The 25,482-nt window shown below is 46.7% G+C and overlaps 1 protein-coding gene and 6 non-coding genes across 8 annotated transcripts in view; all 7 read left to right on the top strand.

Moving 5' to 3' along the window:
• SLC38A9 (solute carrier family 38 member 9) overlaps positions 1-25,482 on the top strand; it is a 423,549-nt gene that overhangs the window by 30,474 nt on the left and 367,593 nt on the right. The window lies entirely within an intron of this gene.
• Positions 18,696-18,859, top strand: LOC134956887 (U1 spliceosomal RNA). The gene has a single exon (XR_010186267.1). It is a non-coding gene; the product is annotated as a U1 spliceosomal RNA (small nuclear RNA).
• LOC134956879 (U1 spliceosomal RNA) lies at positions 20,019-20,182 on the top strand. The gene has a single exon (XR_010186257.1). It is a non-coding gene; the product is annotated as a U1 spliceosomal RNA (small nuclear RNA).
• Positions 21,332-21,495, top strand: LOC134958240 (U1 spliceosomal RNA). The gene has a single exon (XR_010186921.1). It is a non-coding gene; the product is annotated as a U1 spliceosomal RNA (small nuclear RNA).
• LOC134956873 (U1 spliceosomal RNA) lies at positions 22,655-22,818 on the top strand. The gene has a single exon (XR_010186251.1). It is a non-coding gene; the product is annotated as a U1 spliceosomal RNA (small nuclear RNA).
• Positions 23,962-24,125, top strand: LOC134956866 (U1 spliceosomal RNA). Its single transcript, XR_010186245.1, has one exon. It is a non-coding gene; the product is annotated as a U1 spliceosomal RNA (small nuclear RNA).
• On the top strand, positions 25,280-25,443 carry LOC134958804 (U1 spliceosomal RNA). The gene has a single exon (XR_010187117.1). It is a non-coding gene; the product is annotated as a U1 spliceosomal RNA (small nuclear RNA).

Below are 25,482 nucleotides of genomic sequence, written 5' to 3'. Positions count from 1 at the left end.
CTGTGCCCGGAAGAGCTGACACAATAAGGAAGGATTTTGAATCCCGGGTAAGACTCATACCAGCCACACCAATCACACCGTATAACTCGTGATACTATACCCAGTTAACAGTATGAAATATAACTGAGCCTCTCAACAGATGGCTCAACAATAACCCTTAGTTAGGCAATAACTACATACAAGTATTGCAGACAATCCGCACTTGGGATGGGCGCCCAGCATCCACTACGGACTACGAGAAATAGATTTACCGGTGAGTAAAATCTTATTTTCTCTGACGTCCTAGTGGATGCTGGGAACTCCGTAAGGACCATGGGGATTATACCAAAGCTCCCAAACGGGCGGGAGAGTGCGGATGACTCTGCAGCACCGAATGAGAGAACTCAAGGTCCTCCTCAGCCAGGGTATCAAATTTGTAGAATTTAGCAAACGTGTTTGCCCCTAACCAAGTTGCAGCTCGGCAAAGTTGTAAAGCCGAGACCCCTCGGGCAGCCGCCCAAGATGAGCCCACTTTCCTTGTGGAATGGGCTTTTACTGATTTAGGATGCGGCAATCCAGCCGCAGAATGCTCCAGCTGAATTGTGCTACAAATTCAGCGAGCAATAGTCTGCTTAGAAGCAGGAGCACCTATTTTGTTGGGTGCCTACAGGATAAAAAGCGAGTCAGTTTTCCTGACTCCAGCCGTCCTGGAAATATAAATTTTTAAGGCCCTGACTACGTCCAGTAACTTGGAATCTTCCAAGTCCCTAGTAGCCGCAGGCACTACAATAGGTTGGTTCAAGTGAAAAGCTGATACCACCTTAGGGAGAAACTGGGGACGAGTCCTCAATTCTGCCCTATCCATATGGAAAATCAGATAAGGGCTTTTACATGACAAAGCCGCCAATTCTGACACACGCCTGGTCGAAGCCAAGGCCAATAACATGACCAATTTCCACGTGAGATATTTAAAATCCACAGTTTTAAGTGGCTCAAACCAATGTGATTTTAGGAAACTCAACACTACGTTGAGATCCCAAGGTGCCACAGGAGGCACAAAAGGGGGCTGAATATGTAGCACTCCCTTTACAAATGTCTGAACTCCAGGCAGTGAAGCCAGTTCTTTCTGGAAGAAAATCGACAGAGCCGAAATCTGGACCTTAATGGAACCCAAGTTTAGGCCCATAGTCACTCCTGACTGTAGGAAGTGCAGAAAACGACCCAGCTGAAATTCCTCCGTTGGGGCCTTCCTGGCCTCTCACCACGCAACATATTTTCGCCAAATACGGTGATAATGGTTTGCGGTTACTTCTTTCCTGGCTTTTATCAGCGTAAAAATGACTTCCTCCGGAATGCCCTTTTCCTTTAGGATCCGGAATTCAACCGCCATGCCGTCAAACGCAGCCGCGGTAAGTCTTGGAACAGACAGGGCCCCTGCTGTAGCAGATCCTGTCTGAGCGGTAGAGGCCATGGGTCCTCTGATATAATTTCTTGAAGTTCTGGGTACCAAGCTCTTCTTGGCCCATCCGGATCCACGAGTATCGTTCTTACTCCTCGTTTTCTTATTATTCTCAGTACCTTTGGTATGAGAGGCAGAGGAGGGAATACATAAACCGACTGGTACACCCACGGTGTCACTAGAGCGTCCACAGCTATTGCCTGAGGGTCCCTTGACCTGGCGCAATATCTAGTTTTTTGTTTAGGCGGGACGCCATCATGTCCACCTGTGGCCTTTCCCAACGGTTTTCCAACAGTTGGAAGACTTCTGGATGAAGTCCCCACTCTCCCGGGTGTAGGTCGTGTCTGCTGAGGAAGTCTGCTTCCCAGTTGTCCACTCCCGGAATGAACACTGCTGACAGTGCTAAGACGTGATTTTCCGCCCATCGGAGAATCCTTGTGGCTTCTGCCATCGCCATCCTGCTTCTTGTGCCGCCCTGTCGGTTTAGATGGGCGACTGCCGTGATGTTGTCTGATTGGATCAGTACCGGCTGGTTTTGAAGCAGAGGCCTTGCCAGACTTAGGGCATTGTAAATGGCCCTCAGTTCCAGAATATTTATGTGTAGGGACGACTCCTGACTTGACCAAAGTCCTTGGAAATTTCTTCCCTGTGTGACTGCCCCCCAGCCTCGAAGGCTGGCATCCGTGGTTACCAGGACCCAGTCCTGTATGCCGAATCTGCGGCCCTCTTGAAGATGAGCACTCTGCAGCCACCACAGTAGAGATACCCTGGTCCTTGGAGACAGGGTTATCAGCCGATGCATCTGAAGATGCGATCCCGACCACTTGTCCAAGAGGTCCCACTGAAAGGTTCTTGCATGGAACCTGCCGAATGGAATTTTGCTTCGTAAGAAGCTACCATTTTTCCCAGGACTCGTGTGCAGTGATGCACCGATACCTGTTTTGGTTTCAGGAGGTCTCTGACTAGAGATGACAGCTCCTTGGCTTTCTCCTGCGGGAGAAACACTTTTTTCTGTTAAGTGTTCAGAACCATCCCCAGGAACAGTAGGCGTGTGGTAGGAACCAGCTGTGACTTTGGAATGTATAGAATCCATCCGTGCTGTTGTAGCACTTCCCGAGATAGTGCTACTCTGACCAACAACTGCTCCTTGGACCTCGCCTTTATAAGGAGATCGTCCAAGTACAGGACAATTAAAACTCCCTTTTTTTTCCGAAGGAGTATCATCCTTTCTGCCATTACCTTGGTAAATACCCTCGGTGCCGTGGACAGTCCAAACGGCAGTGTTTGGAATTGGTAATGGCAATCCTGTACCACAAATCTGAGGTACTCCTGGTGAGGATGGTAAATGGGGACATGTAGGTAAGCATCCTTGATGTCCAGGGATACCATGTAATCCCCCTCCTCCAGGCTTGCAATAACCGCCCTGAGCGATTCCATCTTGAACTTGAATTTTTTTATGTATGTGTTCAAGGATTTCAATTTTAAAATGGGTCTCACCGAACCGTCCGGTTTCGGTACCACAAACAGTGTGGAATAGTAACCCCGTCCTTGTTGGGATCCACCTGTGAGCGAGCCCACTGATCGCTGAAATTTTTGAGGCGGCCCCCCACCGTACCTGGCTACGCCTGTGGAGCCCCCGCGTCATGCGGGGGAAGAATTTTGATTCTGGGAACTGGCTGACTGGTGCAGCTTTTTCCCTTTTCCCTCGTCTCTGTGCAGAAAAGAAGCGCCTTTGACCCGCTTGCTTTTCTGAAGCCGAAAGGACTGTACCTGATAATACAGTGCTTTCTTAGGCTGTGAGGAAACCTGAGGTAAAAAATTTTCTTCCCAGCTGTTGCTGTGGATACGAGGTCCCAGAGACCATCCCCAAACAATTCCTCACCCTTATAAGGCTCTATGTGCCTTTTAAAGTCAGCATCACCTGTCCAGTGTCGGGTCTCTAATACCCTCCTGACAGAATGGTCATTGCATTAATTCTGGATGCCAGCCGGCAAAATATCCCTCTGTGCATCCCTCATATATAAGACGACGTCTTTAATATGCTCTTATGTTCGCAAAATAGTATCCCTGTTTGACAGGGTCACAGACCACGCTGCAGCAGCACTATCTGCAGGTCTCAGTCTAGTACCTGAGTGTGTAAATACAGACTTCAGGATAGCCTCCTGCTTTTTATCAGCAGGTACCTTCGAAGTGGCCGTATCCTAAGACGGCAGTGCCACCTTTTTTGACAAACGTGTGAGCGCCTTATCCACCCTAGGGGATATCTCCCAGCGTAACTTATCCTCTAGCGGGAAAGGGTACGCCATCAGTAACTTTTTAGAAATTACCAGTTTCTTATCGGGGGAACCCACGCTTTTTCACACTTCATTCACTCATTTGATGGGGGAACAAAACACTGCCTGCTTTTTCTCCCCAAACATAAAACCCTTTTTTAGTGGTACTTGGGTTAATGTCAGAAATGTGTAACACATTTTTTATTGCCGGGATCATGTAACGGATGTTCCTAGTGGATTGTGTATATGTCTCAACCTCGTCAACACTGGAGTCAGACTCCGTGTCGACATCTGTGTCTGCCATCTGAGGGGGCGGGCGTTTTTGAGCCCCTGATGGCCTTTGAGACGCCTGGGCAGGCGCGGGCTGAGAAGCCGGCTGTCCCACAGCTGTTACGTCATCCATCCTTTTATGTAAGGAGTTGACACTGTCGGTTTATACCTTCCACCTATCCATCCACTCCGGTGTCGGCCCCACAGGGGGCGACATCACATTTATCGGCATCTGCTCTGCCACCACATAAGCCTCCTCATCAAACGTGTCGACACAGCCGTACCGACACACCGCACACACACAGGGAATGCTCTGACTGAGGACAGGACCCCACACAGCCCTTTGGGGAGACAGAGAGAGAGTATGCCAGCACACACCAGAGCGCTATATAATTTAGGGATTAACACTATATTGAGTGAATTTTTCCCAATAGCTGCTTGTATATACAATATTGCGCCTAAATTTAGTGCCCCCCCCTCTCTTTTTAACCCTTTGAGCCTGCAAACTACAGGGGAGAGCCTGGGGAGCTGTCTTCCAGCTGCACTGTGAAGAGAAAATGGCGCCAGTGTGCTGAGGGAGATAGCTCCGCCCCTTTTTCGCTGACTTTTCTCCCGCTTTTTTATGGATTCTGGCAGGGGTATTTATCACATATATAGCCTCTGGGGCTATATATTGTGATATATTTGCCAGCCAAGGTGTTTTTATTGCTGCTCAGGGCGCCCCCCCCCCAGCGCCCTGCACCCTCAGTGACCGGAGTGTGAAGTGTGCATGAGGAGCAATGGCGCACAGCTGCAGTGCTGTGCGCTACCTTGGTGAAGACTGAAGTCTTCTGCCGCCGATTTTCCGGACCTCTACTTGCTTCCGGCTCTGTAAGGGGGACGGCGGCGCGGCTCCGGGAACGAACACCAAGGCCAGTTCCATGCGGTCGATCCCTCTGGAGCTAATGGTGTCCAGTAGCCTAAGAAGCCCAAGCTAGCTGCAAGCAGGTAGGTTCGCTTCTTCTCCCCTTAGTCCCTCGTTGCAGTGAGTCTGTTGCCAGCAGGTCTCACTGTAAAATAAAAAACCTAAAATAAACTTTCTTTCTAGGAGCTCAGGAGAGCCCCTAGTGTGCATCCAGCTCAGCCGGGCACAGAAATCTAACTGAGGTCTGGAGGAGGGTCATAGTGGGAGGAGCCAGTGCACACCAGATAGTACCTAATCTTTCTTTTAGAGTGCCCAGTCTCCTGCGGAGCCCGTCTATTCCCCATGGTCCTTACGGAGTTCCCAGCATCCACTAGGACGTCAGAGAAATTCTGATTATCTGGCTACAAATTCTCTTCTGCTGTCAAATGTTATTTTTATGCTGCAGGGGCGAACATTGACTACAATTGCTCTTATTCAGAGCTGGATGTAAAGTGCAAGTTGAAACCTTTGGGGCATAGGTAATAGGGTCCGAGTTTGCTGGGCGATCTCAGATGTTTTTTTAAAAGTGGCAGTCATTTACTTAATTTTGCCTTGTAAATGGTTGCCGCTTTAAAAAAAGTCCAATATTGGGCGGCATCCCGCACCTCCGGCAAACTCGGGCCGACCGCACATTGCTGTTCATTTTAGTGCACAATCATATCTTTTCATAATGTGATTCTGTTTCCACACTTATTGGCGTCCGGGATGGGGCATGTGGACCATGGCCTTTTGCCACAGTATGGGAGTGTTGATTCTAATATCCAAGATTGCAGTTGCATGAACTGCTGGAAACACGCCACTTTATCTACTGTAGAAGTCAGTGACTTTCAGAGAAATATGTCAGTAAGCAGTGAGCAACCACAGACACTTTTTCTTAGTAGACAAGGCTGCTGTATGTTATATCTGCCCACCCTGCAGTGCACATGGGGGGTAATTCAGAGTTGATTGCAGCAGCAAATTTGCTAGCAGTTGGGCAAAACCATGTGCACTGCAGGGGAGGCAGATATAACATGTGCAGAGAGAGTTAGATTTGGGTGGGTTATATTGTTTCTGTGCAGGGTAAATACTGGCTTCTTTATTTTTACACTGCAATTTAGATTTCAGTTTGGACTCCACCCAAATCTAACTCTCTCTCCACATGTTATATCTGCCCCCCTGCTACGATCAACTCTGAATTACCCCCTTTGTGTTCAGTAAAGGTGGGTACACACTAATAGATATATCTGCAGATCAATGGATCTGCATATGTTTCTATAGGCGGATTGGGCAGTGTGTTGTGCATACACACTGCCCGATCCGTCGTAACTGACATCACGAACTGGGCGTGCATTTACATGCGCCGCCCAGTTAAGCCGTCAATCACCTCTGGCTTGTGCAGGAAGTGTATACTGAACGATGCTCCAATATATCTGTAGATATATTGTTCATCGTGTTGTGTGTGCTGCAGGGTCACCGCGATAGGTCTGTTAACGACGGCGTTCAGATATATCGGCCAGTTTGTACGCACCTTTAGGCATAATAAAAAGATCTGTGGACTGCAACTCCTGTGTAAAATAATATGGGTCCTTTTGTGTTGTAAGATACATTTTCCCTCCAAATTGTAATTCACGTATGATCCTGTTTTTATAATAATATGGCTATTGGGTGGGGCTACTTTATTGGAATCTATGATTGATACATAGGGGCTGATTCAATTAGCCACTAATTTCAGCAGAACCTCGTATGCTTAATGCATTGCAGGTCATCCTGGCAGAAAAATCTTGCTTGTCCAGCCAAACAAAATGTGTTTAATATCAAACCATCAACATGTGATACCTGCTATTTGCTAGGTCCCCAGGGTGCATTTCTTCTTGCAGGTATCCTGTTCCTCTGCTTCCAGGGCACTGATTAGTCAGTACTTTCGCCTTGGGACGAGTCCGTACACGGATGTAGTATGGTATGCCGGCGGCCGGGCTTCCGGCGACCAGCATACCGGCGTCGGGAGCCCGACCGCCGGCATACCGACACTGTGGCGAGCGCAAAGGAGCCCCTTGCGGGATCGCTGCGCTCGCCACGCTGCGGGCACGGTGGCGCGCGTATTTTATTCTCCCTCCAGGGATGTCGTGGACCCCCACGAGGGAGAATATATGTCGGTATGCCGGGATTCTGGCGCCGGTATACTGTGCGCCGGGATCCCGACATTCAGCATAGTGAAGACCACCCCCGTACACGTTAGTACTTCTCAGCTTAAAAATGGCAAAAAGGATGATCAGCGGTTTAAAATTTGCCGTTGGTGGTTTACGTATCTATGAAATGGCAGGGATGCTAGCATTTGTTCCTTGCCATTGTCCTATTTAGATGGGAGAGATGTTTAATGATAAGTGTGTGAATGGACACCTGTCATCATTGTAGTTGAAGGATGGTTAGAAGGTTGGAGGAGATTTTAAACTAGGTGCCTGGGGGGAGGGTTTAGCAAGAAATCACGGGTCATTCAGTTAGAATAGCAGGGGTGGCGATAGGGAACAAAACGGGGGAGGAGTAGGTGGGAGGAATAGAGCAGACGGCAAGGGTAGTAACATGGGAACTAAAAAGGGTTTTAGAATAACAGAAACCAATGACAATTACGGGTCATCTTTGCTGCATAAGAATTATGATGTCCCTACCATAAGGGGAAATACATATCTCAATTGTATGTATGTAAATGCTAGAAGCCTTACAGGTAAAAAAGGGGAACTAGAAATCCTCGCAGCAAGCAAGGAATATGATATTAATAGGCATTACTGAAACTTTGTTGGGACGAATCTCATGATTGGACAGTCAATCTAGAGGGTTACACGCTGTACAAGAGAGACAGACTAAATAAACGGGGTGGAGGGGTATGTCTTTACGTAAAGCCATTTCTAAAACCTGTTATACAGGAAGATATTCAAGAAGGGACTGTAAATACTATTGAGACATTATGGGTAGAAATTGCATGCGGGGGTAAAGGAATAAAGAAGTTATTATTTGGGTTATGCTACAGGCCACCTGGTATTAATGTGTCTGACGAGAAATTGTTACTGAATCAAATAGAAAGAGCAGCAGGAGTAGGAGACATAGTAGTGATGGGAAACTTTAACTATCCCGAGATAAACTGGAAAATCAATTCATGTGATACTGCTAGGGGCAATTTGTTTTTAAACACGCTAAATGATAATTACTTAGTTCAATTAATCGAGGAACCAACTAGGTACAATGCAATCTTAGACCTGGTATTAACTAACAATGGGGAATTGGTATCAAATATTGAAGTAGGAGAGCCCATATGTAACAGCGACCACAATATGGTCACATTCAATATCAGTTTTCATAAGCAGTCCTATACTGGCTCAACTAGGACTCTAAACTTTAGCAAAGTCAACTTTGACATGATGAAGGAAGCGTTAAGGGACATTGAATGGGAAATTCTGTTTCAAGGAAAAAATACTACAGAGAAATGGGACGTATTAAAATCACTGCTAATTAATAATAGTCGTAAATTTATTCCCACCAGCAGCAAAAACAGGAATAAAAATCCCAAACCAATGTGGTTTAACAAAAATATAAAGGAATTAATGGACAAAAAAAGACGAGCATTTAAAAAATACAAATCTGAGGGGGATGCGGAGTCATTCCAGCACTATAAGGACTGTAACAAAATATGCAAAAAAGGAATAAGAGCTGCTAAAGTAGAAACTGGAAAACTAGTAGCAAAGGAAAGCAAAGCGAATCCCACATTTTTTTTTAAGTACATCAACAGCAAGAGACAAAAGAAGGAGAGTATATGCCCTTTAAAGGACAAGAGGGGAGTCTTAATCAAAAATGATAATGACATTGCAAACAAACTAAACAAGTTTTTTTCAACGGTATTTACCGGAGAGGACCAAATGCTGGGTCTAACACGAAATCTCAACAAAGATAATGGGGGCGATTAAGGCGAAAATTCGCATGCGCATGGTACGCAGGGCGCATGCGCTAAGTATTTTAGCTCAAAACTTTGGAGATTTACTGACGTCCGAAATAAGAATTTTCATCGTTGAAGTGTTCGGAGTGTGATTGACAGGAAGTGGGTGTTTCTGGGTGGAAACTGACCGTTTTCTGGGAGTTTTGCGGAAAAACGCAGGCGTGCCAGGATAAAACGCGGGAGTGTCTGGAGAAATGGGGGAGTGGCTGTCCGAACGCAGGGCGTGTTTGTGACGTCAAACCAGGAACGAAACGGGCTGAGCTGATCGCAGTGTAGGAGTAAGTCTCGAGCTACTCAGAAACTGCTAAGAATTTTCTATTCGCAATTCTGCTAATCTTTTGTTCGCAATTCTGCTAAGCTAAGATACACTCCGAGGGCGGCGGCCTAGCGTGTGCAATGCTGCTAAAATCTTCTAGCGAGCGAACAACTCGTAATGACCCCCAATGTCCCACTGCTAAATGCTTATATATGTGAGGAGGTAGTCTGTGACCGATTAAAAAAAGTTAGATTAATAAGTCACCTGGTCCAGATGGAATTCACCCGAGAGTTCTTACGGAGTTGCACGCTGAACTAGCAAGACCTCTATTTTTGATCTTCATGGATTTGGTTAAATCGGGTATGGTTCCCAAAGACTGGCGTATAGCGGAGGTAGTGCCGATATTTAAATAGGGGAGCAAAGCTGATCCAGGTAATTATAGACCAGTTAGTCTTACATCTATAGTGGGGAAAGTATTGGAAGGTATTCTAAGGGACAGTATTCAAAAGTTCCTTGAAGCAAATAGGGTAATTAAAAGGAACCAACATGGATTTGTGAAGGACAGATCATGTCAAACCAACTTACTTGGCTTTTATGAAACAGTAAGTGCGAACCTTGATCAGGGTAAGGAGGTGGATGTAATCTTTTTAGACTTTGCCAAAGCTTTCGACACTGTACCACACAATCGTCTTATCTATAAGCTACAAGAAATAGGGCTAGGGAGCACAATATGCATTTGGGTCAGAAATTGGTTAGATAATAGGGAGCAGCGCGTTGTGGTCAATGGATCATTTTCAAATTGGACTAAAGTACTAAGTGGTGTGCCACAAGGGTCTGTACTTGGATCACTTTTGTTCAACATTTTTATCAATGACCTAACAGTAGGTCTAGAGAGCATGGTGTCAATTTTCGCAGACGATACCAAATTGTGTAAGGTTATAAATATGGAGGGGGATGCTGAGTCTCTTCTGATAATGTCGATATTATCTTAGACCGCAAAGCTATACCTCTAAATACACTTTTACCGTGGAGCTGCTAGACTGAATACACGTGCTACGCACTTTGTACGCTATTTGCGTACAGAGTCTTGCACGTGGTACACACTTGGCGTACACCCGCCGCGCTGAGTGTACAGAGAACACACAGCAAGCGCGCACACACAATTGATAACCTTTAAACCTAGTTAATGATATACTGTAATGATTTGATTACACTTTAAACCCTTAGCAGCAAAGTACTGCAACGATGTTATCTCTTAAACCTTAAGTAGCACTGACGGTATAAAGTACCCGCAGTGCGTACACCTTATCAATACGTATACACCTTATACAGATAAATACACTTTAAAGCCCTTGCAGGAAAGTGAAGACACCACACCGATTTGTAGTTGCAACCACAGGGTTCTAAGGCCACAGTGGATTAATTCCAAAAGGTAAAACAATACAAATCATACACTACAGGCTAACAAGATAAATCTAAAGAGAATAATGGCTACAGAGAATGTACATACGTGAGAATGTTTGCAAGCTCAACCCGGCCGGTCCTCCGCTGGTCATACAGATAGCTTTCAGAGTCTTCTGACCGGCCAGGCAACAATGGGCTTTTTATACACAACATGAATACACAATACAATGGTCACTGTAATCTCATTGTCCATTGGACACAGAGATGTGTCTTTACATTACAGAAGAGGTCATAGGTGGATTTGAATAGATGGGCGATGTCTTTCCCCAACTGCTCTTGTGGGTGGTATCCTCTGGATTCCCGCTGCATACATAATATACAGTAAATACAGTTAATGTTCATATTCTGCTTCTGCACATAACTATATGCTGGAACATGCGATCTTTCTCTAACCAACACTGGAATGTTACCCTCAAAATACCCTACAGCTGGATACTAGACATCACCTTCCAACCTTTATCTGACCCTTCCTATCATGCAAAGGCGAATCTCTTAGTCCAGGAACTGTTTAAACTACTAATACTCGCTGATGCGGTCTAGTTGAGCTATATCTACAATGTACACTATTTGGGTTAAATATGTAATGTTCTAATAACCCTCTACGCGCTCACAAACTCCGCCGTAAATACCCATATCACGCGCATGATCGCCGGAGCGATCCTACGCAAATTGTGGATATGTGCACGCATGGAGGACTGAGTGCACGAGCAGCGGGCATGTGCATGGGGTTAGTACAAGGCATATGCATTACAATATTTTTCGACTTTGACACTTCAGAACGACTTAACTAAACTGGAAGCATGGGCAGCAAAATGGAGAATGAGATTCAACACAGACAAGTGTAAGGTAATGCACTGTGGGGGCAAGACCAAAAATTACACCTACATACTAAATGGGGTAATACTAGGGGATTCTGTACTGGAAAAAGACTTAGGGGTTCACATAGATAACAAATTAAGCAGCAGTACCCAACGTAGGAGTGCAGCAAAGAAGGCTAATAAGATATTAACATGCATAAAACGGGGAATTGATGCAAGGGACAAGAGTATTATACTCCCATTATATAAATCACTAGTGAGGCCACATCTTGAATACTGTGTGCAATTTTGGGCACCATATTACAAAAAGGATATCCTGGAGCTAGAAAAGGTTCAGAGGCGGGCGACCAAACTAATTAAGGGCATGGAGACACTGGAATACGAGGAAAGGCTTGCAAGGCTAGGCATGTTTACATTGGAAAAGAGGAGACTAAGAGGGGACATGATCAACATCTACAAATATATAAGAGGTCAATACACAGAGCTTGGGAGGGACTTGTTTTCTATAAGATCAGCACAGAGGACACATGGTCACTCGCTTAGGTTAGAGGAGAGGACTTTCCGCACATTGAGGTGAAAAGGTTTTTTCACAGTAAGGACAATATGTGTTTGGAATTCCCTGCCTGAGAGAGTAGTAACAGCGGACTCAGTCAAAACTTTTAAGAATGGGTTAGATAAATTCCTATTGGATAAAGATATTCAGGGTTATGGTGCGTAGGCACGCATTATAGTTAATATAACTAGTCCTAACATAAAAATAACTAGTCCTATAATAAGACTGCATAGGAGACCACAAATAGGTTGAACTTGATGGGCAATTGTCTTTTTTCAACCTTATTTACTATGTTACTATGTAGTTTAATCAGGATAGTCCAGTGAGTTCAACATGCGGCCCTCCATCAGCCGCGGTACCACACATCCCAGCATGCCCCACCGCAGTGCTGCTATTAGGGAATACTAAAACTGTGTTGCAGGAAATTGTAGCAATGATAATATGGTAACTTAGCCAATTTTTATGTATTTTATTTTTTATAGTTTTGTGCCAGCTGTATTGGTAATACTGTGCTTTTCAACAAAAGTCATCCCAATTCCTATAAATATTTATTGTAGTAATCAAGCGTCATGATAGATGTCACTTTGTGCTTGCAGTACTTAGAATGATAAACGTTCTGAATTGTTCCCAACTCTCAAGCTATTGATTGTACTTTGTATCGCTGAAGTGTTGCGGGTAAACCATTTCAGTATAATGACAGGTGTTGTAGCTGCATCTGCAAAGCAGTGTATGCAACTAACGGACTTCATTAGAGTCGCACACAAGCTTAGATGCTCGGAAAGAAAATCAGATCTTTCATTTTACAGTATTTCTGTACATTTGTGCACTGAAATGTAAGGTATGCATTAACTAATTAAATTAAGTTGTGATCTGTGACCTCCCTTTTGTAAAGAAAAAAATTTAATGAAACGTAATGCTGGCCATACATTAGTACAACTCGCACTAGGTGCGAATCCGATCCCCCCCGCCAGCCACCGGATATGCGATAGATTGTACAGTGTACAGCACCGTATGATCTGTTGTACCTCCGCATCTGTTCATGAGATGGGAAAAATGACATTTGCTTTTAGTTCACTTTCTTGTGATTTTTTTCCCCCTCATACGTCCTAGAGCAGAGGTCCTCAAACTCTGTCCTCGGGGGCCCACACAGTGCATATTTTGCAGGTAACCCAGCAGGTGCACAGGTGTATTAATTACTCACTGACACATTTTAAAAGGTCCACAGGTGGAGCTAATTATTTCATTTGTGATTCTGTAAGGAGACCTGCAAAACATTCACTGTGTGGGCCCCCGAGGACCGAGTTTGAGGACCTCTGTCCTAGAGGATGCTGGGGATGCTTCAAGAACCATGGGGTATAGATGGAACCGCAGGAGACATGGGCACTTTAAGACTTTAAAAGGGGTGTGAACTGGCTCCTCCCTCTATGCCCCTCCTCCAGACTCCAGTTAGATTCTGTGCCCAGTGAGACTGGATGCACACTTAGGAGCTCTCCAGAGTTTCTCAGAAAAAATACTTTTTGTTAGGTTTCTTATTTTCAGGGAGACCTGCTGGCAACAGGGTCCCTGCACCGTGGGACTGAGGGGAGAGAAGCTGACCTACTTCTGTGAGTTTCAGGGCTCTGCTTCTTAGGCTACTGGACACCATTAACTCCAGACGATCTGATCGCTAGGTACGCCTAGATGCTCGTTCCCGGAGCCGCGCCGTCAACCCCCTTGCAGAGCCAGAAGTCAGAAGCCGGGTGAGTAGAAGAAGATCGGAAGACTTCAGTGACGGCAGAAGATTTTAGTGACGGCTTTTGAGGTACCGCGCTGTGCGCCATGCTCCCACATACAGAAGGGCGCAGGGGTGGCGCCCTGGGCAGCGTAAAATCTCAATAGCGACTGGCCCAAGTGTATACAGTGCCTGGGCACTAAATACAGACCCCCGCCAGTATAAAGATTTAAAAATAAGCGGGACTGAAGCGCGCCATTATGTGGGCGTGGCTTAGCCCTCACAGCTCTGACCAGTGCCATTTTCTCTTCACAGCTGCAGAGACACTGAGCCTGGCCTCCCACACTACTGTACAAGTAACAGGGTGCAAAGCGGGGGAGGGGGGGGGGCATAAGTGATTTGGTGCTATTTTATTGAATTTAAAAGCGCTAACAGGTCTGGGCAGTATTACACGCTTCAGAACCGGGATAGGCGCTGGGTTGTGAGCTGGCAGAACTCCCTCTGTGTTTCTCTAACAGGCTTTGCTGTGTGTCTGTCTCCTATAGCCCCAGTGTGGTTGTGGGTGTCGGTACGCGTGTGTCGACATGTCTGAGGCTGAGTGCTCTTCCCAGGAGGAGGCTGGAGTGGGGACAGAAAAGGCTGTGGGAGTGACCGTGTCGGCACCGCCGACGGCTGATTGGGTAAATATATTGAGTATTTTGAATGCAAATGTGGCTCAGTTGACTAAGAGATTAGATAAATCTGAGTCTAAGACCTAGACATGGAGAAATCCATGGAGGATGCATTGTCGCAAGCTCAGACCCCTTCGGGGTCACAGAAACGTGCATTTACCCAGATTACAGATACTGACACGGACTCCGATTCCAGTGTCGACTATAGTGATGCCAGATTGAATCCTAAACTGGCTAAGAGCATTCAGTACATGATTGTGGCGATGAAAGACGTATTACATATCAAGGAGGACCCTGCTGTTCCTGATACAAGGGTCTGTATGTTTAAAGGAAAGAAACCTGAGGTAACGTTTCCTCCCTCTCATGAACTGAACGCTCTTTTTGAAAAGGCTTAGGAAAATCCTGACAAGAAGGTACAGGCTCCTAAAAGAATTCCGGTGGCATATCCGTTCCCCTCTGGGGACAGGGAAAAGTGGGAGTCAACCCCCACGGTGGACAAAGCTCTATCGCGTCTGTCCAAAAAGGTAGCGCTTCCATCTCCTGACACGGCAGCCCTAAAGGATCCTGCGGATCGTAAGCAGGAAAATACACAAAAATCCATTTATGTCACTACAGGTTCGCTACTCAGGCCTGCCGTTGCTTCGGCATGGGCTATTGAAAAGTGGGAAGATAACTTGTCATCTGAGATAGATACCCTGGACAGGGATAGCATGCTTTTGACTCTGGGTCATATCAGGGACGCTGCAGCATATTTAAAAGAAGCTGCAAGGGATATTGGCCTTTTGGGATCAAGGGCCAATGCCATGGCAATCTCGGCTAGGATGGCATTGTGGATTCATCAATGGAATGCTGATGCTGACTCTAAGACGACTATGGAGTCTCTACCGTTTAACGGTAGTGTCTTGTTTGGTGACGGCCTCACTGACCTGGTATCTACGGCTACCAGGGGTAAGTCATCATTTTTACCGTATGTTCCTGCACAACAAAAGAAAACGCCCCACGATAAGATGCTGTCCTTTTCGGCCCAATAAATCCAAAAAAGGACGAGGGTCCTCCTTCCTTGCTGCGAGAGGAAGGGGGAAAAAGGTCGCAGGCTGTGGCAAGTTCCCAAGAACAGAAGTCCTCTCCGGCTTCTACCAAATCCACCGCATGACGCTGGGGCTCCTCTGTGGGAGTCCGCACCGGTGGGGGCACGTCTTAAACTCTTCAGTCAGGTCTGGGTTCACTCAGACCTGGATCCTTGGATATTAGAAATAGTAACCCAAGGGTACAAATTAGAGTTTCAAGACGTGCCCCCTCACCGATTTTTCAAATCGGCCTTGCCAGCTTCTCTTCCAGAAAGGGAGGTAGTATGCGCTGCAATACTAAAGCTGTGTCAAAATCAAGTCATTGTCACGGTACCCCCGTCACAACAGGGGGAAGGCTTTTATTCGAGCCTGTTCGGGGTCCCGAAGCCGGATGGCTCAGTCAGACCGATTCTGAACCTAAAATCCCTCAATTTCTTTCTAAAAAAAAATCAAATTCAAGATGGAATCTCTCCGAGCAGTGATATCCAGTCTGGAGGAGGGGGATTTTATGGTGTCGGTCGACATAAAGGATGCCTACTTACACGTCCCCATATATCCTCCACATCAGGCTTACCTGAGGTTTGCTGTTCAGGATTGTCATTACCAATTTCAGACGTTGCCGTTTGGTCTGTCCACGGCTCTGAGGATTTTCACCAAGGTTATGGCGGAAATGATGGTTCTCCTGCGCAAGCAGGAAATCACGATTATCCCGTACTTGGACGATCTCCTCATAAAGGCGAGATCCAAGGAGCAATTGCTGAAAACCGTTTGCACTCTCACTGACGATTCTGCAACAACATGGTTGGCTCCTAAACTTGCCAAAATCACAGTTGGTTCCGACAACTCGGCTGTCGTTCTTGGGTATGATTCTGGATACAGAACTACAGAGAGTTTTTCTTCCAGTGGAAAACGCTCTGGTAATACAGAGCATGGTAAAACAGATTCTGAAACCGGCAAGAGTGTCGATTCTTCAATGCATTCGGTTGCTGGGGAAGATGGTGCCGGCCTACGAGGCCATTCCGTATGGCAGGTTCCATGCCAGGGTGTTTTCAGTGGGACCTGTTGGACAAGTGGTCCGGGTCTCACCTGCACATGCACCGGAAAATAATCATATCTTCCAGGACAAGAGTCTCCCTCCTGTGGTGGCTGCACAGTTCTCACCTTCTGGAGGGACGCAGGTTTCGGGATTCAGGATTGGATCCTGGTGACCACAGATACAAGTCTCCGAGGCTGGGGAGCAGTCACACAGGGGAGACAGTTTCAGGGAAAATGGTCAAGCCAGGAAGCGATGGCCGAGGCCACGAAAGTTCTTTGCTGGGCGGAGAGTCATGCAAGCGCTCTGTCAGCAGTCTTCATTCCAGGAGTGGACAACTGGGAAGCAGACTTCCTCAGCAGACACGATCTCCATCCAGGAGAGTGGGGTCTTCATCAAGAGGTCTTTGCAGAAGTGACAAGTCGTTGGGGAATTCCTCAAATAGACATGATGGCGTCTCGCCTCAACAAGAAATTTCAGAGATATTGTTCCAGGTCGAGGGACCCTCAAGCAATAGCGGTGGACGCCCTAGTGACACCGTGAGTGTTTCCATCGGTCTATGTGTTCCCTCCACTTCCACTCATTCCAAAGGTGCTAAAGATTATAAGAAGAACAAGGGTTTAGGCGATACTCATTGTTCCAGACTGGCCAAAGAGGGCCTGGTATCTAGATTTTCAGGAGTTGCTCATAGAAGATCCCTGGCCTCCTCCTCTACGGGAGGACCTGTTACAACAAGGACCGTGCGTGTATCAAGACTTACCGTGGCTGCGTTTGACGGCATGGCGGTTGAACGACAAATCCTGGCCCGAAAGGGTATTCCCAGTGAAGTCATACCCACACTTCTTCAGGCTAGAAAAGAAGTAACGGCAAAGCATTACCACCGTATTTGGAGGAATTGTGTGTCTTGGTGTGAATCCAAGAAGGCTAATACGGAGGATTTTCAGCTGGGGCGTTTGCTCCATTTTTTGCAAGCAGGTGTGGATGCGTGCCTAAAGTTAGGCTCCATTAAAGTACAGATTTCGGCCTTATCAATCTTCTTTCAGAAGGAATTGGCCTCCCTTCCAGATGTTCAGACCTTCGTGAAAGGCGTGCTGCGCATCCAACCTCCATTTGTGCCCCTGTGGCACCATGGTATCTTAATGTGGTATTGCAGTTCCTGCAATCTCATTGGTTTGAACCTTTACGTAAGGTTGAGTTAAAATTCCTTACTTGGAAAGTAGTCATGTTGTTGGCCTTGGCATTCGCAAGGCGGGTATCTGAGTTGGCGGCTTTATCTCACAAAAGCCCCTATTTAATCTTCCATGCTGATATAGCGGAGTTGAGAACTCGTCAGCAATTTCTGCCAAAAGTGGGTTCATCATTTCACGTAAACCAGCCTATTGTGGTGCCAGTGGCAACTGACGCCTTGGCGGAATCAAAGTCTCTCGATGTGGTCAGAGCTTTGAAAATCTATGTCGCCAGAACGTCACAGATTAGGAAAACAGAGGCTCTGTTTGTCCTATGGGCTCCCAACAAGATTGGGGCTCCTGCTTCCAAGCAGACTATTGCGCGCTGGGTCTGTAATACGATTCAACAGGCTCATTCTACGGCAGGATTGCCGTTACCGAAATCGGTGAAAGCCCATTCTACCAGAAAGGTGAGCTCATCCTGGGCGGCTGCCCGAGGGGTCTCGGCATTACAGCTTTGCCGAGCTGCTACTTGGTCGGGTTCAAACACCTTTGCAAAGTTTTACAAGTTTGATACCCTGGCTGAGGAGGACCTCTTGTTTGGTCAATTGGTGCTGCAGAGTCATCCGCACTCTCCCGCCCGTTCTAGAGCTTTGGTATAAACCCCATGGTTCTTGAAGCATCCCCAGCATCCTCTAGGACGTATGAGAAAATAGGATTTTAATACCTACCGGTAAATCCTTTTCTCTTAGTCCGTAGAGGATGCTGGGCGCCCGTCCCAGTGCGGGCTGTATCTGCAGTTATTGGTTATGGTTACACACATGTTGTGTTGAGTTCAGTCAGTCTGTGGCTGATGTTATTCATGCCGTTGCATGCGTTGTTGTTGAATGCCATGTTGTACGGCGTGTTTGAGGTGTGAGCTGGTATGTATCTCACCTTAGTTTAAAAAATGAATCCTTTTCCTCGAAATGGCCGTCTCCCTGGGCACAGTTCCTATAACTGGAGTCTGGAGGAGGGGCATAGAAGGAGGGTGTGCCCGAGCAGGGGCCCTCCTGAGCCCTAGTCCAACTCATACTTACCTGGCAGGGGAGATACCATGATCACGAAGGTGGTTCTCCCAGGGCGAGGCTCATCCATTGCACTCCGGGTGTGCTGACCCCTGCGATTTCCCCAAATGCGGGAAACTCGACTGCATAATTTGTGGTAGTGGGGGACTGCGTTCGCGCTTTCCCCTGATCATCTCTGGTAAAAGTCAGATCTTTTTGTGTGCTGCTGGTGACGTCTCCTCCTTTGCTGTTCAGCACTCTGTTCTGATCTCTTCTCCTGTGTGCTGGCTGCATGCTTCCTTGCTTTTTCGGGCCTTGTACTGTGCTTTGCATATGCAACCAATAGAGGGCGCTGCAGGACCCACACGGTTTCACTTGCTTTGTAAAGTAGGCCCCCAGATTGTGTCAGATTTCAGGGGGAGAGAGGGAAAAAAACTTTGCTCCCTCATTTCATGCAGTAGCTTGTCTACTTTGTAAAACGGTAGGCCTCGCTGGGCTGCCGTAGTCTTCCTACACATAGTAAGCGTTCCAATTGAGTTGACAAAAACTAGAAGAAAGAGAGCATTTTTGGTTTGCGTGCAGATTTTGGGCAGGTGGATTGGTGGCAAAACACAAAGTATTTGTCTATGGTGCTTATAAGACGGGGGACAAAAAAAATCACATTTACTTTTGGTTCACTTTCTTGAGAAATACGCTTTTTGGGCCATTTGGGCGAAACAACTTTTGACGTGTTCAAATCAGTAAAAAGACTAATGGCTTTTTTGAGACTACAAAGTCTTTTGAAAGAAAAAAAAAAACAAAAAAAAAACAAGGTATGATTTGTGCGAGTGCGGCAGGGGGATAAGAGAGAAAAAAAGACATTTAAAAAAATAAATAAATCTGTGACGACGACGTTCGGACGAGCGCTAACGTCTGAAAATGGTCTCGGTGCAAGGATGAGAAAGCCCTCAGCAGCTAGGGGGTTAAATCTCAAGCTGCCTTTTAGATTTTATTTTCCAATTTAAGAACCCATTGAGACATAGGACGGTGCACTGCCTGTCGGTTTTCATGTAGAGATGAGGGTTGCAGCTACTGTAACTGTGCCAGACTGCTTTTATGACATCACGGTATGCAAATCAACCTGCTGCAGTGTGCCCTGGGAAGGATTTGCACTAGTTGTGCGCATAGTTTGGGGGTGCTTCCGGAACAGTCACCCTTCCTCCTTCCCATGTCAACGTGAAGAGATGCAGCCTCCCTGCAGTTTTTTTCTATCCCCTGCCGAGAGTTCGCTTGTCATGGATCCGGTCAACCTCCTTCACTTGACGGGGGTGTGCCCGAGCAGGGGCCCTCCTGAGCCCTAGTCCAACTCATACTTACCTGGCAGGGGAGATACCATGATCACGAAGGTGGTTCTCCCAGGGCGAGGCTCATCCATTGCACTCCGGGTGTGCTGACCCCTGCGATTTCCCCAAATGCGGGAAACTCGACTGCATAATTTGTGGTAGTGGGGGACTGCGTTCGCGCTTTCCCCTGATCATCTCTGGTAAAAGTCAGATCTTTTTGTGTGCTGCTGGTAACGTCTCCTCCTTTGCTGTTCAGCACTCTGTTCTGATCTCTTCTCCTGTGTGCTGGCTGCATGCTTCCTTGCTTTTTCGGGCCTTGTACTGTGCTTTGCATATGCAACCAATAGAGGGCGCTGCAGGACCCACACGGTTTCACTTGCTTTGTAAAGTAGGCCCCCACATTGTGTCAGATTTCAGGGGGAGAGAGGGGAAAAAACTTTGCTCCCTCATTTCATGCAGTAGCTTGTCTACTTTGTAAAACGGTAGGCCTCGCTGGGCTGCCGTAGTCTTCCTACACATAGTAAGCGTTTCAATTGAGTTGACAAAAACTAGAAGAAAGAGAGCATTTTTGGTTTGCGTGCAGATTTTGGGCAGGTGGATTGGTGGCAAAACACAAAGTATTTGTCTATGGTGCTTATAAGACGGGGGACAAAAAAAAATCACATTTACTTTTGGTTCACTTTCTTGAGAAATACGCTTTTTGGGTCATTTGGGCAAAACAACTTTTGACGTGTTCAAATCAGTAAAAAGACTAATGGCTTTTTTGAGACTACAAAGTCTTTTGAAAGCAAAAAAAAAAACAAGGTATGATTTGTGCGAGTGCGGCAGGGGGATAAGAGAGAAAAAAAGACATTTAAAAAAATAAATAAATCTGTGACGACGACGTTCGGACGAGCGCTAACGTCTGAAAATGGTCTCGGTGAAGGGTGAGAAAGCCCTCAGCAGCTAGGGGGTTAAATCTCAAGCTGCCTTTTAGATTTTATTTTCCAATTTAAGAACCCATTGAGACATAGGACGGTGCACTGCCTGTCGGTTTTCATGTAGAGATGAGGGTTGCAGCTACTGTAACTGTGCCAGACTGCTTTTATGACATCACGGTATGCAAATCAACCTGCTGCAGTGTGCCCTGGGAAGGATTTGCACTAGTTGTGCGCATAGTTTGGGGGTGCTTCCGGAACAGTCACCCTTCCTCCTTCCCATGTCAACGTGAAGAGATGCAGCCTCCCTGCAGTTTTTTTCTATCCCCTGCCGAGAGTTCGCTTGTCATGGATCCGGTCAACCTCCTTCACTTGACGGGGGTGTGCCCGAGCAGGGGCCCTCCTGAGCCCTAGTCCAACTCATACTTACCTGGCAGGGGAGATACCATGATCATGAAGGTGGTTCTCCCAGGGCGAGGCTCATCCATTGCACTCCGGGTGTGCTGACCCCTGCGATTTCCCCAAATGCGGGAAACTCGACTGCATAATTTGTGGTACTGGGGGACTGCGTTCGCGCTTTCCCCTGATCATCTCTGGTAAAAGTCAGATCTTTTTGTGTGCTGCTGGTGACGTCTCCTCCTTTGCTGTTCAGCACTCTGTTCTGATCTCTTCTCCTGTGTGCTGGCTGCATGCTTCCTTGCTTTTTCGGGCCTTGTACTGTGCTTTGCATATGCAACCAATAGAGGGCGCTGCAGGACCCACACGGTTTCACTTGCTTTGTAAAGTAGGCCCCCACATTGTGTCAGATTTCAGGGGGAGAGAGGGAAAAAAACTTTGCTCCCTCATTTCATGCAGTAGCTTGTCTACTTTGTAAAACGGTAGGCCTCGCTGGGCTGCCGTAGTCTTCCTACACATAGTAAGCATTTCAATTGAGTTGACAAAAACTAGAAGAAAGAGAGCATTTTTGGTTTGCGTGCAGATTTTGGGCAGGTGGATTGGTGGCAAAACAAAGTATTTGTCTATGGTGCTTATAAGACGGGGGACAAAAAAAATCACATTTACTTTTGGTTCACTTTCTTGAGAAATACGCTTTTTGGGCCATTTGAGCGAAACAACTTTTGACGTGTTCAAATCAGTAAAAAGACTAATGGCTTTTTTGAGACTACAAAGTCTTTTGAAAGAAAAAAAAAAACAAAAACAAAAAACAAGGTATGATTTGTGCGAGTGCGGCAGGGGGATAAGAGAGAAAAAAAGACATTTAAAAAAATAAATAAATCTGTGACGACGACGTTCGGACGAGCGCTAACGTCTGAAAATGGTCTCGGTGCGAGGATGAGAAAACCCTCAGCAGCTAGGGGGTTAAATCTCAAGCTGCCTTTTAGATTTTATTTTCCAATTTAAGAACCCATTGAGACATAGGACGGTGCACTGCCTGTCGGTTTTCATGTAGAGATGAGGGTTGCAGCTACTGTAACTGTGCCAGACTGCTTTTATGACATCACGGTATGCAAATCAACCTGCTGCAGTGTGCCCTGGGAAGGATTTGCACTAGTTGTGCGCATAGTTTGGGGGTGCTTCCGGAACAGTCACCCTTCCTCCTTCCCATGTCAACGTGAAGAGATGCAGCCTCCCTGCAGTTTTTTTCTATCCCCTGCCGAGAGTTCGCTTGTCATGGATCCGGTCAACCTCCTTCACTTGACGGGGGTGTGCCCGAGCAGGGGCCCTCCTGAGCCCTAGTCCAACTCATACTTACCTGGCAGGGGAGATACCATGATCACGAAGGTGGTTCTCCCAGGGCGAGGCTCATCCATTGCACTCCGGGTGTGCTGACCCCTGCGATTTCCCCAAATGCGGGAAACTCGACTGCATAATTTGTGGTAGTGGGGGACTGCGTTCGCGCTTTCCCCTGATCATCTCTGGTAAAAGTCAGATCTTTTTGTGTGCTGCTGGTGACGTCTCCTCCTTTGCTGTTCAACACTCTGTTCTGATCTCTTCTCCTGTGTGCTGGCTGCATGCTTCCTTGCTTTTTCGGGCCTTGTACTGTGCTTTGCATATGCAACCAATAGAGGGCGCTGCAGGACCCACACGGTTTCACTTGCTTTGTAAAGTAGGCCCCCACATTGTGTCAGATTTCAGGGGGAGAGAGGGAAAAAAACTTTGCTCCCTCATTTCATGCAGTAGCTTGTCTACTTTGTAAAACGGTAGGCCTCGCTGGGCTGCCGTAGTCTTCCTACACATAGTAAGCATTTCAATTGAGTTGACAAAAACTAGAAGAAAGAGAGCATTTTTGGTTTGCGTGCAGATTTTGGGCAGGTGGATTGGTGGCAAAACAAAGTATTTGTCTATGGTGCTTATAAGACGGGGGACAAAAAAAATCACATTTACTTTTGGTTCACTTTCTTGAGAAATACGCTTTTTGGGCCATTTGAGCGAAACAACTTTTGACGTGTTCAAATCAGTAAAAAGATTAATGGCTTTTTTGAGACTACAAAGTCTTTTGAAAGAAAAAAAAAACAAGGTATGATTTGTGCGAGTGCGGCAGGGGGATAAGAGAAAAAAAGACATTTAAAAAAATAAATAAATCTGTGACGACGACGTTCGGACGAGCGCTAACGTCTGAAAATGGTCTCGGTGCAAGGATGAGAAAGCCCTCAGCAGCTAGGGGGTTAAATCTCAAGCTGCCTTTTAGATTTTATTTTCCAATTTAAGAACCCATTGAGACATAGGACGGTGCACTGCCTGTCGGTTTTCATGTAGAGATGAGGGTTGCAGCTACTGTAACTGTGCCAGACTGCTTTTATGACATCACGGTATGCAAATCAACCTGCTGCAGTGTGCCCTGGGAAGGATTTGCACTAGTTGTGCGCATAGTTTGGGGGTGCTTCCGGAACAGTCACCCTTCCTCCTTCCCATGTCAACGTGAAGAGATGCAGCCTCCCTGCAGTTTTTTTCTATCCCCTGCCGAGAGTTCGCTTGTCATGGATCCGGTCAACCTCCTTCACTTGACGGGGGTGTGCCCGAGCAGGGGCCCTCCTGAGCCCTAGTCCAACTCATACTTACCTGGCAGGGGAGATACCATGATCACGAAGGTGGTTCTCCCAGGGCGAGGCTCATCCATTGCACTCCGGGTGTGCTGACCCCTGCGATTTCCCCAAATGCGGGAAACTCGACTGCATAATTTGTGGTAGTGGGGGACTGCGTTCGCGCTTTCCCCTGATCATCTCTGGTAAAAGTCAGATCTTTTTGTGTGCTGCTGGTGACGTCTCCTCCTTTGCTGTTCAGCACTCTGTTCTGATCTCTTCTCCTGTGTGCTGGCTGCATGCTTCCTTGCTTTTTCGGGCCTTGTACTGTGCTTTGCATATGCAACCAATAGAGGGCGCTGCAGGACCCACACGGTTTCACTTGCTTTGTAAAGTAGGCCCCCACATTGTGTCAGATTTCAGGGGGAGAGAGGGAAAAAAACTTTGCTCCCTGATTTCATGCAGTAGCTTGTCTACTTTGTAAAACGGTAGGCCTCGCTGGGCTGCCGTAGTCTTCCTACACATAGTAAGCGTTTCAATTGAGTTGACAAAAACTAGAAGAAAGAGAGCATTTTTGGTTTGCGTGCAGATTTTGGGCAGGTGGATTGGTGGCAAAACACAAAGTATTTGTCTATGGTGCTTATAAGACGGGGGACAAAAAAAAAATCACATTTACTTTTGGTTCACTTTCTTGAGAAATACGCTTTTTGGGCCATTTGGGCGAAACAACTTTTGACGTGTTCAAATCAGTAAAAAGACTAATGGCTTTTTTGAGACTACAAAGTCTTTTGAAAGAAAGAAAAAAAAAAACAAGGTATGATTTGTGCGAGTGCGGCAGGGGGATAAGAGAGAAAAAAAGACATTTAAAAAAATAAATAAATCTGTGACGACGACGTTCGGACGAGCGCTAACGTCTGAAAATGGTCTCGGTGCAAGGATGAGAAAGCCCTCAGCAGCTAGGGGGTTAAATCTCAAGCTGCCTTTTAGATTTTATTTTCCAATTTAAGAACCCATTGAGACATAGGACGGTGCACTGCCTGTCGGTTTTCATGTAGAGATGAGGGTTGCAGCTACTGTAACTGTGCCAGACTGCTTTTATGACATCACGGTATGCAAATCAACCTGCTGCAGTGTGCCCTGGGAAGGATTTGCACTAGTTGTGCGCATAGTTTGGGGGTGCTTCCGGAACAGTCACCCTTCCTCCTTCCCATGTCAACGTGAAGAGATGCAGCCTCCCTGCAGTTTTTTTCTATCCCCTGCCGAGAGTTCGCTTGTCATGGATCCGGTCAACCTCCTTCACTTGACGGGGGTGTGCCCGAGCAGGGGCCCTCCTGAGCCCTAGTCCAACTCATACTTACCTGGCAGGGGAGATACCATGATCATGAAGGTGGTTCTCCCAGGGCGAGGCTCATCCATTGCACTCCGAGTGTGCTGACCCCTGCGATTTCCCCAAATGCGGGAAACTCGACTGCATAATTTGTGGTACTGGGGGACTGCGTTCGCGCTTTCCCCTGATCATCTCTGGTAAAAGTCAGATCTTTTTGTGTGCTGCT

Source organism: Pseudophryne corroboree, chromosome 1 (genome assembly GCF_028390025.1).
Source record: "Pseudophryne corroboree isolate aPseCor3 chromosome 1, aPseCor3.hap2, whole genome shotgun sequence".
NCBI lineage: Eukaryota > Metazoa > Chordata > Amphibia > Anura > Myobatrachidae > Pseudophryne > Pseudophryne corroboree.
This window is presented reverse-complemented; position numbering and strand designations above follow the sequence as displayed.